The sequence below is a fragment of the Lycorma delicatula genome, chromosome 7 (genome assembly GCF_047948215.1).
Source record: "Lycorma delicatula isolate Av1 chromosome 7, ASM4794821v1, whole genome shotgun sequence".
Classification (NCBI taxonomy): Eukaryota; Metazoa; Arthropoda; class Insecta; order Hemiptera; family Fulgoridae; genus Lycorma; species Lycorma delicatula.
In genome coordinates this window covers 77,613,029-77,632,866 of record NC_134461.1, presented here as the reverse complement: position 1 = coordinate 77,632,866, position 19,838 = coordinate 77,613,029, and positions in this window count along the sequence as shown.

The window sequence follows — 19,838 nt, the reverse complement described above, 5'->3', positions numbered from 1 at the left end:
ACCAAATGCATAAATTTTGTGCATTCATGTATCCATCAAGATGGAACCATGCCTCAGCAGACCAAAACCAGTCATCGAGTTCTTTCCCAACTGGCGTTACAGATGACATGAACCACTGACAGAAAGCTACATGTTTTCCAATGTTTGTAGTAACAACATGAATTGTGTACGAATGCATCTTTAACCACTTGCGCACTGCTGTTTGGGCACTACAAATGGATGGATTTGTGGATATCTATGAAGGTGAAACTATGCCTCACAGAACAAAACCAGTTATTGAGTTCTTCCCCATCTGGCGTTACAGATGACATGAACCACTGATGGAAAGCTACATGTTTTCCAGTGTCTACAGGTAACAACTCGTGAACAACAAAAATTCTATACAGAGTATCTTGCGCAATACTTGCATAATGCTGTGTGGGCACTACCAACAGAGAGATTAGGCTGGCTAGTTAGACATTGAACTAACAGAACATGCATCTTACACATTGATCAGCTTTTCTGGTGGTAGCACTTTTGGTTGCATCTACCGCATTCATTGTCTCATAGAAGTTGTACAGTCGCTTGATGGAGGACTTGTTTGGTGCATCCACACCAAAATTTCTGTGAAGAGATTCTGGGTCTGGGCATAACTGGCACACCTAATAATGTATTGGGAGATAATGAATATTCTCTTCTGCATTGTGTAACTCTTTTTTTGCAATTAGACGTGCAACTAAAGATGGAAACATTCTTCCATGAGGTTGCGATCACTTTTTGAACTTTTATATTCAATAGTATAGTAATACTTTCAAGAATGCTGAAATACAACATTCTATATCTGATTAAATACTTATATGGAATTAATTATATAAATTCTAAAATTTGAATGAAAAACCTGAGATATATTGAGATATTTAATTATTCTTGTATGTAAATTACCCCACTCTCTTTGTTATTTTACTCAAAAATTTAATGAGTGTTACCAACTTATATCTGTTGGAAATTATATAAAACTTAAAATTTATATGACAATTTGTTTTTGTGATAAACAATTAATTAGTCCTGTATATAACTTGACCCAACCCATGTTTTTTCTCAAAAACAATTACATTTTTGACACCTGATTCAATGCGTGAAACTTCAGAATTGTGTAACAAACCATTATAGAAATATTTAATTAGCCCAAGTGTAGACTGCCCAAACTCCTTCACCAATTGAATTTAAAATAAAATCACATAAATATTATAAACACGTGACCTATTTAACAAAAAAATAAGGAAATTTTTTCAATATATGAAAAAATCGGTTGATCCAGTCTGAAGAAAAGAAAAAAGTGCATTTTTTATCCCTTTGGATAAGACCAATCACTATCCTAAAGTGTCTTAGCTACCCAGGTGCTAAAATTAGATAAAAAATTTACCTGCTTATGAGTTTCATATTTCCCTTCCCCTTGAATAACTGTGACCAAAACTATGCGGCTTCAATACCCTATAAACAGAAATTATCATGCCAATTTTTTTCCAAACCAGTTCATTCAGTATGGAGGTATTGAGCAAAAAACCATGCCAATATACATCCTTCTGGTACTTTCAATCCCTTAAATTCTATTTTTTTGTTAGAGGAGATTGTAAAATATCAAGATCTGCAAAACTTCAACGTGCAAAATTTGATCCAATTAGCATACTATCCCTTGTACTACATACATTGTGTGTGGTACAAGTTTGTTGAAAGGAAAGTAAAAGTTAATTTTATAATAATGATTCAGTTTAAACTGAAGTTTGTAATACTCTATATATATATATATAATTTAATATAATTATATTAAATATATATATACTTATAATTCATTATTTTACTACGCAAAATATTTCCCTAATAGAAAATTTGAGACATTGAGTCACTGTAGAAAGGGATACATTAATTTTCTGCTTTATACTATTTGTCTTAAACTTTGTTATTATTGTAATGCATGTAAAGTAAAAAAAGGTACTAATTAAATGGATCAGTCATACTTGCTTTCTCTTAAATTAATGAAGTTTGGTGTACAGTCAAGTCATGTGGTGAACAGAATGAAGGTGTCACTTGTAGGGCTAAATGCTCATTCATGCAAATATATATTTGACTCAGTGTAGAAGCGAATGGGAAACCATTTCTCAACTTTCCCCTATTAAGTCTGGTATGAAATGTTTATCATTCTTAAATATAGTTATATCAATTTTTGAGGTGACTTAACTCATGTCAGGTTATCTACAACTCTTAAGGGTTATGGCACTTAACTTACATGTTACATTAAATAACTAATGTATTTTTAAATTTGTACATATTTTATTTATATCTAATGCTGATTTTTAAACAGTAAACATATTCTTTAATATATGTATTAATAAGTTCACTGGGCTGTTCTAGTGATTAACTTGTCATCACAAATCAGTTGTTTAACAGCTTATTTTCAAAGTTGAAGGTTTTGATTCACGGTAGAATCGCATAACAAGTTCATTTTTTTCATTGGCAGTTAGGTTAGTGGCATTTTGTATATAGATCTCACCAGATGTACCAAAGGAAAAATTACTTATTCTCACTTTGAGACGGACAAGATAGGGAAGCATTTCGTTACTGAAATTTGTAACGCATTTAGGTTTTCCCTTTTTTTAACTTCTTCAGACATTTTTTCTTATTTTGTGTAAGCTAATTTTCAAAACTTTCCCTCGGTCATGAAAAATCCCTACGCTGAGGAATAAACCCCTCAACATAGCAACAATGAACACTCGGTTTATTACCTAGTGGAAAGCGTAAACTAAGCATAGTTGCAGGTGTTCATCATTACTCAAAATTATCGGCATGAAGAAAAATTAAGCTAAATTAAAAATTAAGCCCATCGGGCTGGTCTACTGGTTAACTCATAATCGCAAAAGCTGTCTTCGAAGTCGAGAGTTTTAAGATTCAAATTCTAGTAAAGGATTTACTACGGATTTGAATACTAGATCTTGGATACTGATGTTCTTTGGTGGTTGGGTTTTAATTAACCATACATCTCAGGAATTGTCGACCTGAGACTGCACAAGACTACACTTCATTTACATTCATATATATCATCGTCTGAAGTAATACCTTACTGTGGTTCCGGAGGCTAAACAGAAAAAGAGAGAAAGAAAAATTAACCACAGCATTTTTGCATGTATTGACTGGTACAATCCATCATCTCAAAACAGACTTTACCGTATTAAAGGTTTTATGGTAAGTATAAATTACATTGTACAGAGACTTTCTGAAGATATTTTTGCATGAAAGTTAAAAAACTGTTGTGGAAAAATTTGGTAAAAAAATACATATTCCTGTTTTTAATACAAAAGAGTATAGTAATAATAATTTTGCACAGATGTTTTTTCAGTGTTTAAATTTTAACTTTTGAAGTCGGCGCATGATTAAAATTGGTCAACTAACTATTTATGAACCTTTCATATTTGGATCTGACTTTAAAAAAATGTAATTTAAACATAACGCAATTTTTTTTTCTTTCTTTACTTCTTTTTTGAATATATATATATATATACATTTTTTACCGAGAAATTCAGGTTTGAAATTTTGAAGGAAAAAATGGTTTTATCCTGTCGTGTAAAAGTAATTACTTTCAAATTCAGCTTTTTTTAATAACTTTATTTATTAAAGCCAGATGTTTCTAGCTATAAAAGTTAATCATAAATATAATAGAACAGAACGTTACCAAATTTTTAATTTGTGGTTTGAAGTTTGTAAAGAAGTTAAATCATATGTAGATCCTAGCTATATTTTTAAGACTAACAATTGATTTTTTTCAATTCCGTGATGATATTGATCATGTTTGAGGTTTCTTGTTCAATTCCGGTTATTTGATGTCGTGAGAGCTGCATATGCAGGACTTACATCATAGTATAAATCGTGGTACCATCATTAAAACGAACAAAAAGGTTGTTTTGAGGATATATATAATAGCATTATAAATAAATAGGTTTCTTCTTAAAATTAAATTTTTATTTAATTTAGTCGTAAAAAATGATGAATTAATAAATGATTACAAAACGTAATGAAAAATTATGTAAATTATAATTTAATTAAATACTCTGTATACATATAATTTACATAATACAGTATATTATTTACGTTAAATTTCAGTGATTTATATTACGAAAAATATTTATTTCCTTACTATATTTTACTGATTTAAAAAATTAATTTAATATTTTTTTTTTATAATAAAAATAATTATTCGCATAATTACTTATTCATTATTATAACATCTAATGTTATAATAACTAATGCATGAGTTAATCTTTTCCTTGAAATTATTTACTTTAGATAGTTTCTTCTTAATTGAAATTATAAAAAGGTTGAAAATATTTTCGTTTATTATATTCTATAACTTTCTAAATAATAGTTTTTATAAAACGTTTACTGTTTTCTACGATATTCCATAAGTTTCCAGGCACTTAGTGCAGCTTTCTTGATTAGTAGTAGTCTTGATTAGATTAGTAGAATGCTGCGTCCCTTGTTTGTATAATTAGTATATCTATGTATTATTTCATCCATAAATCGTGAAACCAAAATATGTCGTTAATTAGAAGTTAATTGGTTAATTATAACGGCTATATTCAGAATTAAAACATAAGAACTCAGTCGATCTTCGAACCAGGAAATTTAAATCCAGGTTACCGCTTTTGATGTTACAGTCGGTTGCTTGTCTTGCATCCTCCAATTCTACTAAAATATTATTTAAAAAATAAAATGTTATTGGTTAGCTAGATTTGATCAAATATGTACAGGTAAAATATTGATCTGTCAAAATAGTCGGTCGGCACCATTACTACTGACTGTATCGGGATTCGTTGAATTAAATTAAATTACTAAAAAAAAAATTAGTATTTGTTTTACTCTACTTCATTCATTACAGAAATAATATCGTCAAACGCTTCTTATAGTGAAGTAATTAATGATGGTGAAGAATCTTTCTCTTTTTCTGTTTAGCCTCTGGGACCACGTAAGATATTACATCAGAGGATGAATGAGGGTGACGTGTATGAATGTGAATGAAGTGTAGTCTTGTACAGTTTCAGGTCGACCACTCTTGAGAAGTGTGATTAATTGAAACCCAACCACCAAAGAACACCGGTATCCACGATCAAATTCGTATAAAAGTACTACCTTTACTAGGATTTGGACCTTAGAACTCTCGACTTCGAATGACGGTGAGAAAACTAAATCTAAGTACACCGGTAGGCGTATAGTTGTGCACGTTGCGTGCGACAGAGAGAGACCGATAGGACGGTTGGAACAGTTAGTCATTCCTGTACGAGAATATCTCGTATAACTCCGTATACTTACATAGTATGCAGTACATGTAGATATTTTCAGGATAGTTAATCAGTAATTGGTAATCGGTAATTCAGCCATCGGCCTGTGTGTACAGCAATTTTCCTGTTTAGTCTCCGGTAATTACCGTTCAGATAATACTTAAGAGGATGAATGAGGGTGATATGTATGAGTGTAAATGAAGTGTAATCTTGTACAGTCTCAGAGTTCGACCATTCCTGAGATGTGTGGTTAATCGAAACCCAACCACCAAAGAACACCGGTATCCACGATCTAGTATTCGAATCCGTGTAAAAATAACTGACTTTACTAGGACTCGAACGGCAGAACTTTCGACTTCCTAATCAGCTGATTTGGGAAGACGCGTTCACCATTAGACCAACCCGATGGGTTACAGCAATACTCCCCACCCGCTATAACCTTAGGACTGATTGCGACGCAGATTCACTCTTACGGATAATGTAATAATACGTAAGATTTTAAATAATATTTTCTTAAAAAGATTCCGCTTAGATAAATTTTATTATAACCTATCATTTTCTATATTTCTGTAGAATAGACGTTAGATTTGTACAACCGGAAAAAATAAAACACTCTATAAGTAGTAAAGTTCGTGATTTTGTATTTCGTTGAATCATTAAATTATTTTCCAATAAAATACTGTAGCATTGGCCATTTGTTGCACTTTCTCAGTTCCATGCTAGGATAATAACATTATTAGTCTGATAATTGGGAATAAATCCTAACGGTGGGGAATCTAATTGCAGATATCAATTCTTTGTAATAATCTCAGGTTGGATGATACTCTTAATGTAATAATAATATATATATATATATATATATATTTTAATATTTTCATTAATTATTACTTTTTTCTTGAATTTTGTAAATTTCTATTGAGTTTTACAATTAACTTGATATAAATTGTCTGTCTGAGAGTTCGTTGTCTTAATCATAATCATTAATTCTATTTTATTTTTATTTATTTAAAAAAAATTAAATTACTAGGAAAATATTATAATTTACTGTATACTATCACACTTTCAATACCAGACTAATGTTATTGTGCAAATTATACATCGGAATAAAACAAAGTTGTAATACTTTCAATTTTTTGGCATTGGTTATTTATTCTTATACAAGAAAAATAATAATTATGCATAAAAAATTTACTTAAGATTTCTTTATTGGGGTTAGAGTATTTTATGATGAAGTTTTGTTGATGAAATTATCATTCGTATATTTAAATAAACCAAAAAAAAGTTTAAAAATATCGGTTTTATTTTCCAGCTTCCCCATCTCCAAAATCACCTACCAAGATTTTTCTAGTCTTACTAAGAAGTTAAATGGAAGAAACTAAGAAAAAAAAACAAAACACTAAAAAATATACAATCAATAAAACGTTACCTAATATTCTTTTCTGGAAGGTGGGGGTGAATTGTTAAAACGTTTATTGTAATATTATTAATAAAAGTTTATTATTTAAACTTATAATAATATTAAAAGTTTAAGTAAACCAAAAAACGTTTTAAAAATTCAAAAAATCTATATTTTAAAACTTAATTTTTTCCCGCACCCTAATATTCCCCCTAAAGTATTTTTTTGGAGTCGCTTGCACTACTACTATTTCTCGGAAAACATTTAAAAAAAAATCGGTTAAAAAATACACAATAAATAAATAAGCTTTTTTGATTTTTGAGGAGGAAGAATTTTGGGGTGAATTTTTTTAAAAATGGGAAGACACGCATGTACTGAACTTAATAATAAGTTGGGCTGTGTTTTCAACATTTTGAGAAAATTTACCCAAAAAAAAACGATCTATTTCATCCCCTGGAGTTTTTTCCCCAAAGTTTTATCAACAAATTGCCCCATATACGTGAGTCTCTATATTCAATTTCATCAAAATCCATCTAAACAGTCAAAATTTATTAAGCTTCAAACACGCACATACCTATATGAACATTATCCCCTTTTTTTAGTTTTTTGGGGGGTTCCTGGGTTATGAAACGTCGATAAATTTAAAAAAAACACACACACCCCATCTTTTGACTATTTATCATACTTTTCTTCTTGCAGCATAGCATGGAGGGGACGTCTACCTAGATATTTGCTGAGTTTATCATGACTGTTAGTTGGTTCGTTTGCACTTCATCAAAAATTAAATAGCAGTTTCTTAGCGTCTTCTTTATTCGGTGAATATTTTGTATTAGCTCAATTTACAATTGGTTGTTATTTAGGTATAAATAGTAACGGTGGGAAATCTAAATTCTGATATGCTTATTATTTATAGTGACCGCCGGTTAGGTGGTACGTACAACTACTTAAGATGTTGGATATTTATTTATTAAAATCTTATTGTTTACCTCAATTATACACCATTTTGAGCATGATAGTCGGTCAGCTAGAATGCGTAAAATAACACTACCACAAAGTATTGAAAAATATTTTATTTAAATCTAACTGGTTTACTGAAGTTTTTTGTCGTGTTAGTATTCAACAGCCACCATTGCGTGTATACTTATTATATTCACTTTTTACGCTTTTTTCTTCCACAAATTACTAAAAAATGTTTTATCCAATGTGTTCTTCGCAATCTTGTGACGCTTCTGGTCGCCACTCCCCCCCCCCCCCGTTCTTAGTACTGATTGGCTGTAACGGGAGTATACATACGTACGCACAGACATCACGCCGAAACTAGTCAAAATGGATTCAGAGATGGTCAAAATGGACACTTCCGCTGAATCCTGAAAACCAAAACTCTTCGGGATTACAACACTTCCCCCACCTCGTACAAGGAAGTAACAACTGAACCGAAAATTATTATAGATGGTAAAAAAGATTAATACTTTTATAGCTTTTTTATCATTCGTTCTTTAAAGAAAAATTTTGAAATGAATTGGCATAATTAACAGCAGAAAATTAAAGGAATTAATTAAGAATAGAGTTTTTTGCCATTAGTATGAAGAAGTATTCAGCTTAAAATTCATCGACTAAGGTATAACGCAAATATTCCAGTATAAACTTTAATCGTAAAAAATATAATTTATAAAGCTATCAAAATCTAGAAATAAATAAATAAAATACAAAGTAACTTAACGGCTGTACAAAACAGCAAAAAAAATTTATATTCACTTTGAAATAACACGGTTATTTTCAAAGACACTCAACTCATCAGTTATTAGAGTTATGGAAACTAAGCGCTCCATTTAGTTAACAGTGGAAAAATATGTGTATAATTCTTCAGTTATCAGTGTTTTCTTGCAGTATATTAATTTCATATAGATCAGAATGATTTGATTTAAATAATTTTTGTTTAAAAAAGAAAAAAATGTAAAAAATAAAGAAGAAAATGTGTTACAAAATAGCACAATATAACCTTGTATTTTATTACATTGTCACTTTACGAATGACTTATAATAAACAAGTTATAATATAAACAACAAAATAAAATATATTGTAAAAAACAAGATGAATAATAAAAAATAAAATTTATTCACGTGGAATAATTATGAAATTACTAATTTATATATGTAGTCTCATAGAAAAAAGGAGATTTTTCCAGAAACTTCATAAGTTGATTATTTTTTTAAATGGTTTGCTGCAGTATGGTCTGATGATGACATTAAGTCTCTGCCGCATTACTGAAATGGCAGTCAAAATTACAAAGCATTTTTAACCGTACAAAATACATGTATTTTGTTTTTTTCAATGGTGGTTTCATCTAAGCTATTTGAGAAAACAACCATGCATAAGAAAGAACAATTTTGTATCTGTACGCAAGGGTATACTGATGCCGAAACGTCGTTCCAATATTGCTTTTTGGGAGAAATAAAAAATAGTTCTTTCACATAAAAACTTTTTTAACAAAGCCGATAAAAAAATATTATCTAAATTATAAAAAGCTGACCGCACGAAAATGGTCCTCACTTTTGAATAACCGTACGGCGATATAATGAGTCGCTAGAAATCCAATTTACAAAAAAAAATTAAACATTTCAAACGAAAAAGATAAGCTTCATTTTTATCAATGTAAAAATCGAAATGAATCTTTCTTAACAATATCATGTAGCCAGCCGCCTATGTTTGTGGACCATATTCTTGCAGTCTATTATAATACAAAATCAAACATTGCATTTCTGGAAAATTTACGAGTACACCCCTATCTGTACGTGACGGTGCCACGAACAGTGTTGACATTACGTCCGTTACCTTACATTGAAATATGCAGTTCTAATATACACAGTATATATATTTAGTAGTACGGGTATTGCATTAATTTAGCAATTTCACGAGTATTTAGGTATTAATAAATTATTCTCACCAGTTTTTTTTTTTAATCTCTGGGACCATTGTTAGATATTGCTTCAGAGAATGAGATGAATGACAAGTAGCTTGTGAAAATCCCATGCATGACCGGGATTAGAACCCGGGACCTCCGGATGAAAGGCCGAGGTGTTACTACTCGCGCCACGGAGGCCGGGTCACCAGTTTTTCTGTGAACAGTAAATCTCACCTACTTTGATTGAATTTAACAAATTGAATAAACCTCACTTATTTTGAATTAAATTTAACAAATTGAATAAACCTCACCTATTTTGAATTAAATTTAACAAATTGAGCCGTATAATGAAACTGATTTAATATAAAGCTAAAAATTAAAATACAGAGCGATTTTATCTATCGTAATTGATTATGGAGAATTCAACTAATGCCAAAAAATATTCTTATTAGACTTTTCAAGGGTACTAGATATCATTGACTTAAGACTGGGAAGGAGATACTTCCACTGACTTCCAGTAGATTTTTTTATTAAATATTTATTTTGTAAATAAAATAGCCGAGGAGAAAGCGATAAAAAATAAGTTTTTGAACACTAACAAAAGCCATGGTTCCGTACACCAGATGTAGAACATTGTTGGAAACAAATTAGGTTGTCTAAAAGGTATTGAGACTTTGGAGGCCAAAACTGAGAATACATTTGTTGTTATTGGAAAATATCATCAATTTACATATGCAACATTTTTTCCATGACCTTCTGCCATTTTTCCGACACCATAATCCCAGTGCTATAGAAGTTCTATGGTTTCTGTTCAAAAAATTGTGACATGTAGTTTTCACAGGCCTCTTTTGAAACTAACTTAACACCATTCAGGGAGTTCTGCAGAAAACAAATAAAGGATAGTCTGATAGTGCAAGGTCCAGGCTAAATGGTGGACGCATTAAAACCTCTTAGTCAAGTTCTCTCATTCCTGACGGGTCGTTAAAGATGTGTGCGGTCTGGCGTTGTCAGCGTGCTATACGACACTCTTTCTGTTGACCAGTTCAGGTCGTTTCTTTTGAATTGCTTGGTGCAATCAAAGTCGACATAATAGTCGACATTACTGGTCTGAGTCTACTGTACAACCTAGCGGCAGCAGCTTGTGATGCAAGATGCCCTTCCAATCTCGCCAAACGTACAGCATTACTTTTCTGGGTGTCAGTGTGGGCTTTGCCACAGACTATGGAGCTTCTTCTCGCTTTGACCACGATCTTTTACGTCACATTCTCGTCGTAGGTTATCCACTTTTCATGACTCGTGATCTACCCCTTCAGAAATAGCTCGATTTCGTTACGTTTAAGTAGAGATTCGCGGATAGAAATTCGATTGAGTAAATTTTTCTAAGTCACAACATCTATCACCCAAACATCGAGCTTCTTTTTGTATCTAGCCTTTCTCTTAATGGTTTAACACTGTTTGGTGACAGATTTTTAGGTCACTGGTGATGTCATGACTGCTTACATACATGCCGGTCTTCCTCAACTTTTGCCAGAATATCATTCACTTTTTCTGTGATTGGCGCCCACTGCGAGGAGTATCTTGGGCATCGAATCGAAATTTCCAGAACGAAAGCGACTAAAACATCTTTTGATTATTGTTTTTTATAACATATTTTGCACGTAAACTGCACAAATTTTTTTCACGGGCCTGCACAGCATTTGAGTTTTTATCGAAATGAAATTGTAAAATGTAACGCAGTTTTGAGGAAAGTTCAGTCATCTTCACTGCGTAATACATTACGTCTAAATATAAGAATTCCAACACTTTTGCGTACCTATTAGCTTCAACTCCCAACTATCAAATGACGTTCGGCTTTAACTGCAACTCAAACACCCTGAGATTTGGGACGCTAACGCTACCTCGTGCGCAAAAGGCTCATTACCTTTTAGAATACTTATTATTGGATTAGGGTTGCAGATGAAATAAACCATAAGAGATGAACAATCTAACTTATACGCCGGGAAACTGTATATGACGTTGGGGTGGGATAAAAGGTTCCAATCGGAATTGCCAAGAAAAAATTCTAGTATCCGAAATTTCAAAAAATATATTTTCCAAAAACAACATTAGTTTCAAAATGTATAATTCCAATCATAAATTAAGTACCAAAATGTTTATAAAATGTGTTTATAAAAATTCCCAAAAATCTAAATTGTAACCGATGGTTTTCAGATTTCAGATTTTTTGTATTTAGCCGTAATGTGTAAAAGCATTACATAAATTATTCATCACTTTTAAAAATCACATAAATTGTAGCCTTTAACAACCACAAATTTTACGATTAACTTAACAAATATATAGCAAAAAAATAAATAAATAATAATGTCGTTACTATGGAAATCGATAATTTATGAAAAAATGATTTTCAGAAAGTATAGTAGGACAAAGAAATGGGAAAATAATAATATTGAAAATTTTGCATTGCAACTTTTGACCCCCTTATCGACGTTAGCAATTGATGAGAGACCAATTAAGTCCCAGCAACGGAGACTTGGAGACGGAAATTTCCCCTAAAATGAATTTCTCTTTTCCCGGGAGGGGGGTGTAAAAGAGAGATACTGTGTTACGGAGGGGGGCTCCGTCTAAGAAATTAGCAATCGTCATTTTGAGACGGAAAATTTTATAGAAAATCATGGCACATACGTCATTCTGTCTATTATACTGAGGAACCTTATAATAAAATTTCATAAAAATCGAATAACATGTCTGGCCGTAACTGCGTCACAAATACACAAATGAAGTGTTAAAAGGTCGACTTTGCATCATAGGATCAACTACTATTTCAAAATATGATTAATTTGAAATATTAATGTTTTTAAATTAAGTTGCTAATAAACTATGTAATGTACGTATATAGCATGTTTTTTTATGATAAATGTTTTCAAATATTTAATTCTAAACCTTGACGAGAAGAAATTCCATTATTTTAGGATCGATTACGCAAAGAATATTAAATAATTGCGTTGATCAATCGCAAGCCAGTATCATCATTCAAAACCACTGTCAGCTTAATTGAGAATTACTTGAGGATTATTTATTAGGTGCAATAATAAATTTCATTTTGTTTGGTATTGTATTTTCATAATAGGATAACAGATTTTTTTTTGTCTTATAGGATAAGGTTTGTACAGTTTTCTATTATCTCTTCCGCGCTAACGGCTTTATTAAAAATCAAACACACTTACGTGCTATCTGCATCTTTAATTTAAACACAGACATTTGAGTCTATAACAAAATTCGTAGAAGTTGTGTGCAGAAATCATACAAACTGATAAGGGTTCATTATGAGACCTACTGAATTTTTTTTTTAAGTAATACTTTACTACATTATCCAAAATATTTAAGTTATCTAAGTATAAAAGTACTTTAACAAGGTTTATTAACTTGTAACCACATCATTTGGTATTAATTAATGAAAATCAGTCTGGTATTTTGTTTAATTTGGCAGTATAATATCTCAGAGCAACCTAGAAGTTCAATTAATTTTATCCTGCCCCAAAACAACGTGAGATAATGATATAAATTTAACCAAAAACAATTATTTAAGTAATAAGATGTTCAAAATCTTTTTTTACTTTCCCGCCTTTTAAAATGTATTAAGAGGAAAGTGTTCCTACTAGTACAAAAAAATTCCCGTCCGTAATTTTCATATTTTGCATGTTTTAAGTTTATTAATTTCAAAATTACTATGATCTTGGCCGTACAGAATTTTGTATTCATACATGTATGAGTCCATTTTAATATCCTGGCATCATAGCTCCTAGAGCTATGCGCAAGAAGGATAAAATGGAAATCAGTAAAAAACGGGTATGGACTTTTTTCATTTCTCGTCGTTTCATGACCCAGGGACACCAAAAAACAAGAAAATTGTAGGGTAATGTACGAACGTACGTGTATTGGCGTATTTGAAACTTAATAACTTTTGACTGGATAAACCGATTATGGTGAAATTTTGTACAGAGATTCGTGTATATGGGGCAATTTGTTTCGAAACTTTTACGGTCAATAACTCTAGGAGGTGGGATTTAGTTTTTGGGGTTAATTTTCTCAAAAGTTTGCAAACATTATCCTTCTTTATATTAAGTCCAGTACACGTGAACATGCTTATCATAACATTAAAAAAAAATTTAAGTTGCAAAAACGGAAAAATTGTGATAGTAATAAAACTAAGTAATAAAAAATTTCCGGGAGAATTTTGGGCAAAAATTAGGTAACATATTTTCAGCAAGTTGGGTTGCCACATCTTTTTTTCTGTTTAGCCTCCGGAACCACTGTAAGATGTTACTTCAGAAGATAAATGAAGATGATATGAATGAATATAAATGAAGTATAGTCTTTTATAGTCTCAAGTCGACCGTTCCTAAGATGTGTGGTTAATTGAAACCCACCCACCAAAGAACACCGGTATCTACGTTCTAGTATTCAAATCCGTATAAAAGAAACTAATTTTACTAGGATTTGAACCTTAGAACTCTAGACTTCTAAATCAATTTATTTTCGATGGGTTGCCATCTCACTATTATCTAAGGTCACGGCAAATTTTTCATGAAACATTATTGGGTAGGTCGTTGAGGAGAATATAGAATGGCCTGCCAGGTCTCCAAATCTGTCTCTTCCATATTATTATTTTTGGGATCATTTAAAATATAAGTACATAAAACAAAACCTGTAAACATTGAGGACTTGAAAAGCCATAAAAATGGCAAATCAGCACATATACCGACAAGCATAGTTATAAACGGATATTATTTAAGGTTACCGCATTGTCAAGCTGTACGGAGGAAGAATTTTGAACATTTCTTGTAAAATAATAATATGATTTCAAACTTTATTTATTAAATAATTTAGGGGAGAAAACATTTAATTAAATTTTAAAATGAAATTTTTTGTTTAAATGAAATAAAGTAAATAATATTAATCGATCTAGCCGTTTAATTTGTAGTAATGTTGTAGCAAATTAATAATTATTGTGTATTATTATTATTATTATTGGTTTTATTTATTATTATGAAAAGGTAAAAGTTTTTAGACTAATAGACATGAATTAGATCTTTAAGAAACTTAGTTTTTGAAAAATAAATCAAAATCATTAATCACAAAATAAATAAAGAATAAATCACTAATCCTAATCGGTTAAAATACATAACCGACCACAAAACTAGCGAATTAGATGTTAACCATTTCAACCCAGTGGGTTGATCTAGTGGTGAACGCGCGTCTTTCCAAATCAGCTGACTTGAAAGTCGAGAGTTCAAGTATTCAAGTCCTAGTAAAGACAGTTATTTTATACGGATTTGAATAACTAGATCCGTGGATACTGATGTTATTTGGTGGTTGGGTTTCAATTAACCACACAACTCAGGAATGGTCGAACCGAGACTGTACAAGACTACACTTCATTTTTACATTCATACATATCATCCTCATTAATCCTCTGAAGTATTATCTGAACGGTAATTACCGGAGGCTAAACAAGAAGAAGAAAGATATTAACCATTTCGAAAATAATACGTGTTATCAATCATTTTCGGAAGGACTAACATGATGTTTAACACTTGCGTAATTCTGTCTTCAAAATTGTCTATGAAGCTTTTATGCAAATTAAAAAATGTCTCCGAAATTTGTTAAAATTAATTTGTAAAATTCCTTTTATAAGTTAAAAATTTTTAAATATTTTGTAATAAAAAGTAAAATTCCTTTTTGAGGTGGTTCCATGAAATATGATGTACAAGACAAAAAACAAGAATAGTTTTGTTTTAAGATGTTTAACTTTTAAACGTAACATAACAAGATTATTGTAAACTCATTTGTTATTTGATTTTATCGCATCCAGATTTTCTTTGTGTAAACACCACATTTGTTCCAATAGAATATTTAAAACAGATTATATGATGCTAAATTTAATCTTTGTCATGTGATTTGTACATGTTTTTAAAAATATTTTATTACATTTTTTAACATGAAAATGTTTTTAATAGCTGTCACTCGATTATAAAGTCAAGGACAGATTTCATATTGATGTGAATTACTAATATACTGCTAAGAGAAGATGAGTTGAACATAAGGATTCAGTTTCACGTAAATTCCTTATAGCATTATACGAGTATTGTACTGATGTGAGAGAGGTTGATAGTGATATATTACATACAACCTATTAATACTACCATAAAATGTATTTTTATATTAATATTACTTGTTATTCAGTTTGAAAAAAAGGCTATACTAAGTGATAAAATATGAGACCAACATACTACTTTAAATTTATGAATAGGCTTCATAGTCTTGTGTTTTTTATTTTATTTATTTTTACTTGTTCGAAGTAAAGGAAGTATTGTAATCGCGAAAAATTTCGGTTTTCAGATTTTAACAGAAATATCTATTTTAACCATCCCTGAATCCATTTTGACTAGTTTCGGCATGACGTCTGTACGTACGTATGTATCTCGCATAACTCAAAAACGATTAGCCGTAGGATGTTGAAACTTTGGATTTAGGACTATCGTAACATCTAGTTGTGCACCTCCCCTTTTGTTTGCAATCGACTAGACTAAAAGTATCCAACAAAGTCCAAAAAACCAAACAAATTTGGATTTTGGACTTTTTCTTAACTGCAATAATAAGTCCTTATTAAGAGCTTTTCAACGATATATCATATGTGGTACTTATTTTCATCGGTTCCAGAATTATAGCCAAATAAAAGTTTTATTAATGAAATACTGTGTTTGGATCTTACAAGGGTACATCGGTTCAAACCAGACTTTATCTTCCTTTTTTTTATAACTTTTTTTTAATTTAAATATATTGATTTATTAATAAATTATTAACCTCCGATTGTAAACAAAATTTACGATAAATAATAATTCAATAATAATAATAATAATAAAATATATATATGAAAAAATATCAGAAGTTATTAATGAAATAAATTTTTTGTACTTTTCATTTAAAAAAAAATGTATATATAATTTAATAGGCGTACAAGGAAGTTATGTAGTGTCCACATCAGATTTTTGTATACAGTATGAATTGTAGAAGACTTGGGTCTTTTCTGTTATGCGTCCCGCATCCGAACTCTTTTTTTAAGCATTTTTTTATGAATCTTCTGTTGTTTTTTCACGTATTCACTGAGTTTGGAACCTACAACTAATAGAACACAATCCTAGCAATTTTTTCACTCGAATACTGAGATTTTACAGTAAAGTAGAACAACCAGCTCATGTCACCCATAAAAATGTTTTTGTCAAGGCGGATTTACAGCGTATTATTACACGCCAACTAACGAAATATCATCTTGACTTCACAAAGAAACATATAATCTATATATATAAAAAATAATGTTTGTCTATCTGTATGTCTCTTATGCTTCCTAAACCGTTCATCCGATTGCGATGAAACTTTGGTGAGTTGTGCGCATGCCTGCGAAGGTTCCTGAATTATTTTGGACCCGTTAGGTGGCGCTGGGGTCGAGATATTTAAAAAAATTCAATTTATGGTCCGATTTAGCTCTTATGTAGAATATATATTAGTTACATGAAAAGAAATATTTTTTGTAAGAAATTGATCCGTCAGGTGGCGCTGGTGTCGAGATATTTACTGAACAAACAAATATACAAACAGGCTTTTTTCATATATATATGTATATGCATAAAAGGCAATGTTTGTATGTGTATTCGCTAAAGACTAATAAACTACTGGATAGATTTACGCAGGATAAAAAGGGAGAAATAGAAAAAATAAAACAGGGAAATATGGGAAAAGGGAAAAATGAAAAAATAAAAAAGGAAATAGAGAAAAAGGGAAAAAAGAAAAAAACGAAAATAGGGAATGGAAAATATGAAAATGGGAAAAAGGAACAGTGACAAAAGAAAGGAAATAGGTGAAAGGGGAAGGGAAAATAGGTGAAAAATAACTAGAGAAATGTGAAAAGGGACAAAGGAAAAAAAGGATAAAATGAAAGGTTATATTTTGTGAATTCCGTAATGTTTTTTTTTGTTAATGTTTCATCACACTTTCAATTGTGTTCATTTAATCTATATATATACTCAAATCTAGCAATGGCGAAGCATTGCTGGGTCTGCTAGTAATATATAATAATAGAATATTAAGAAAATGCAAACTCCCACCGTTTTTTAATTATGTCATCCAAAAATCAAACTTGTCATACAGACAAAAATAACTTATAAAGTACTTTTAAAAATTGTACTACACAATTAAAATACGCTATACACTTAACTTTATTTTTCTGTTCAGCCTCCGGATCCACCGTAAGGTATTACTTCAAAGGATGAATAAGCATCATGTGAATGAATGTAAATGAAGTGTAGTCTTGTAGTCTCAGGTCGATCATGCCCGAGGTGTATAATTTTGAAGCTCAACCACCAAAGAACACCGGTATCCACAATCTAATATTCAAATCCGTATTAAAGTAACTAGGATTTGAACCTTAGAACTCTCGACTTCGAAAATCAACTGATTTGCAATGACGAGTTGACCACTAGACCAACCGGGTGGGTAGCAGGCTGAGCTGGGATATGGATTAAAACCCGTACTCCATTTTTTGACTGATTACCATACTTCTTTCTTGCAGCTTAGCTCTAGAGCTATGATGACAGGGAAGTAAAAATATTAATTATAATTTTAAAACTATTATTTTAAGTTCTGAAAATGTTACGTTCAGAAGTATCTGAGTGTAATCGTTGATGAGAGGCTTCACTTCAAGGAGCACCTTCAGTTTGTCGCAAGGAAGGCTATTGATTTGGTGTTCGTAGAGTCAGTCATTCATCCTGATTAGGGGTTGAATTTTCGTACCGTGCGTATTCTTTACAAAGGTGTCTGTGAGGTCATGGGGGTCATAGTGTTGTACGCTGCGCCTGTCTGGGCTTATTGCCTATAATTCCAGTGTTATAGGGATATTTTATTATGAGCCCAGCGTCTTCTTTTGTTAGCTGATGTCGGGGCTACAGAACTGTTTTGCGAGAGGCAGTCTGTGTAATCGCCGGCAATTGATATCCTAGCTACGGAACATAGTAACCGGTATATCTCTAAGAAAGAGGGCCTTCTTACTCCTGGACGTATACGAGAGATTGAAGACCAATATTTTGACTCTTGGCAGGTTAGATGGAATGAATCTTCTACCGGTCGATACACGTACGGTATATTTCCAGATATTAGGGGTTTGCGAGCGATTAGGTAGGTTTCCTCCAATCGGTACATAACACAACCCTCTCGGGACATGGCGCCTTTAGGGAACGTTTGGCTTGGTCCATTCGGGCTTCTGCCCGGATAGACCAAACCGATGATACTGTGGACCATGTCCTTTATGTTTGTCCCCGGTACGAGTCTGAACGTATTAGAGTTCTTAGGGAACTCCTTTCAACTGGAAGATCCACAGTGGCTAGCTTCCTCAATTTCTTCGCACAGAGCAGAACAGTTGAGGGGGTATAAGTAGAGTAGTACCCCGGGTGGCTAGGGACCGCCTGGACAGTTGATTGGCTCCAGCCAATCAACTGTCCAGTGTCAGTGTCCTGTTTTGCGTGTTGGCATCGAGCCACGATTATTTAGAAATTATTGCGGTGATTAATAGCGTACTTGCAGTAGGCGGGACGACGACTGCACTACCGAGGGCATGGTTTCCCGTGCAGCCGTGAGGTGGAGCACCATCTCGACGATGGTAGTTTGTGATAAAGTAAATGTCACGCGGGACTCTGCGATGGAGCTGAATGGGAGTAGAAGATCTGTTCTCCTCTCCCTGGGAGACCAGACCGAAGTCCATAGTTGTAATAAACTAAGGGTTAACTATCAAGTTGAATTTAACTAAGGGAGCTAGGTATAAATTCCGTTGATGCGAATAACATTTCTTGTGGTATGTTTTATCTTAATGAATTTGCCTTGAGTTATGAGACATTTACTCACTAATAGCTTACTTATAATGCAGAACTAGGCGCGGAGTTCGTGCTTCCGCGAACTCGTTAGCTAGTTAAGAGAGCAACGAAGTAGGACAATCAAGATATCCGAAAGAAGCCTACAGCGATGGCGAAGGCTGAGTCAAAATTTACTGATTAAATGTCTACCGAGGCATTTACATCGGTGCCATCCCAATGAGGCCTAGATAATTACTCTGAGATGTAGTCAGTTAGAAGGTCAAAAGACTACCTCCGTTAAAGCCCATCAGGGCTTTGCCCGGGGGGGGGGGGGC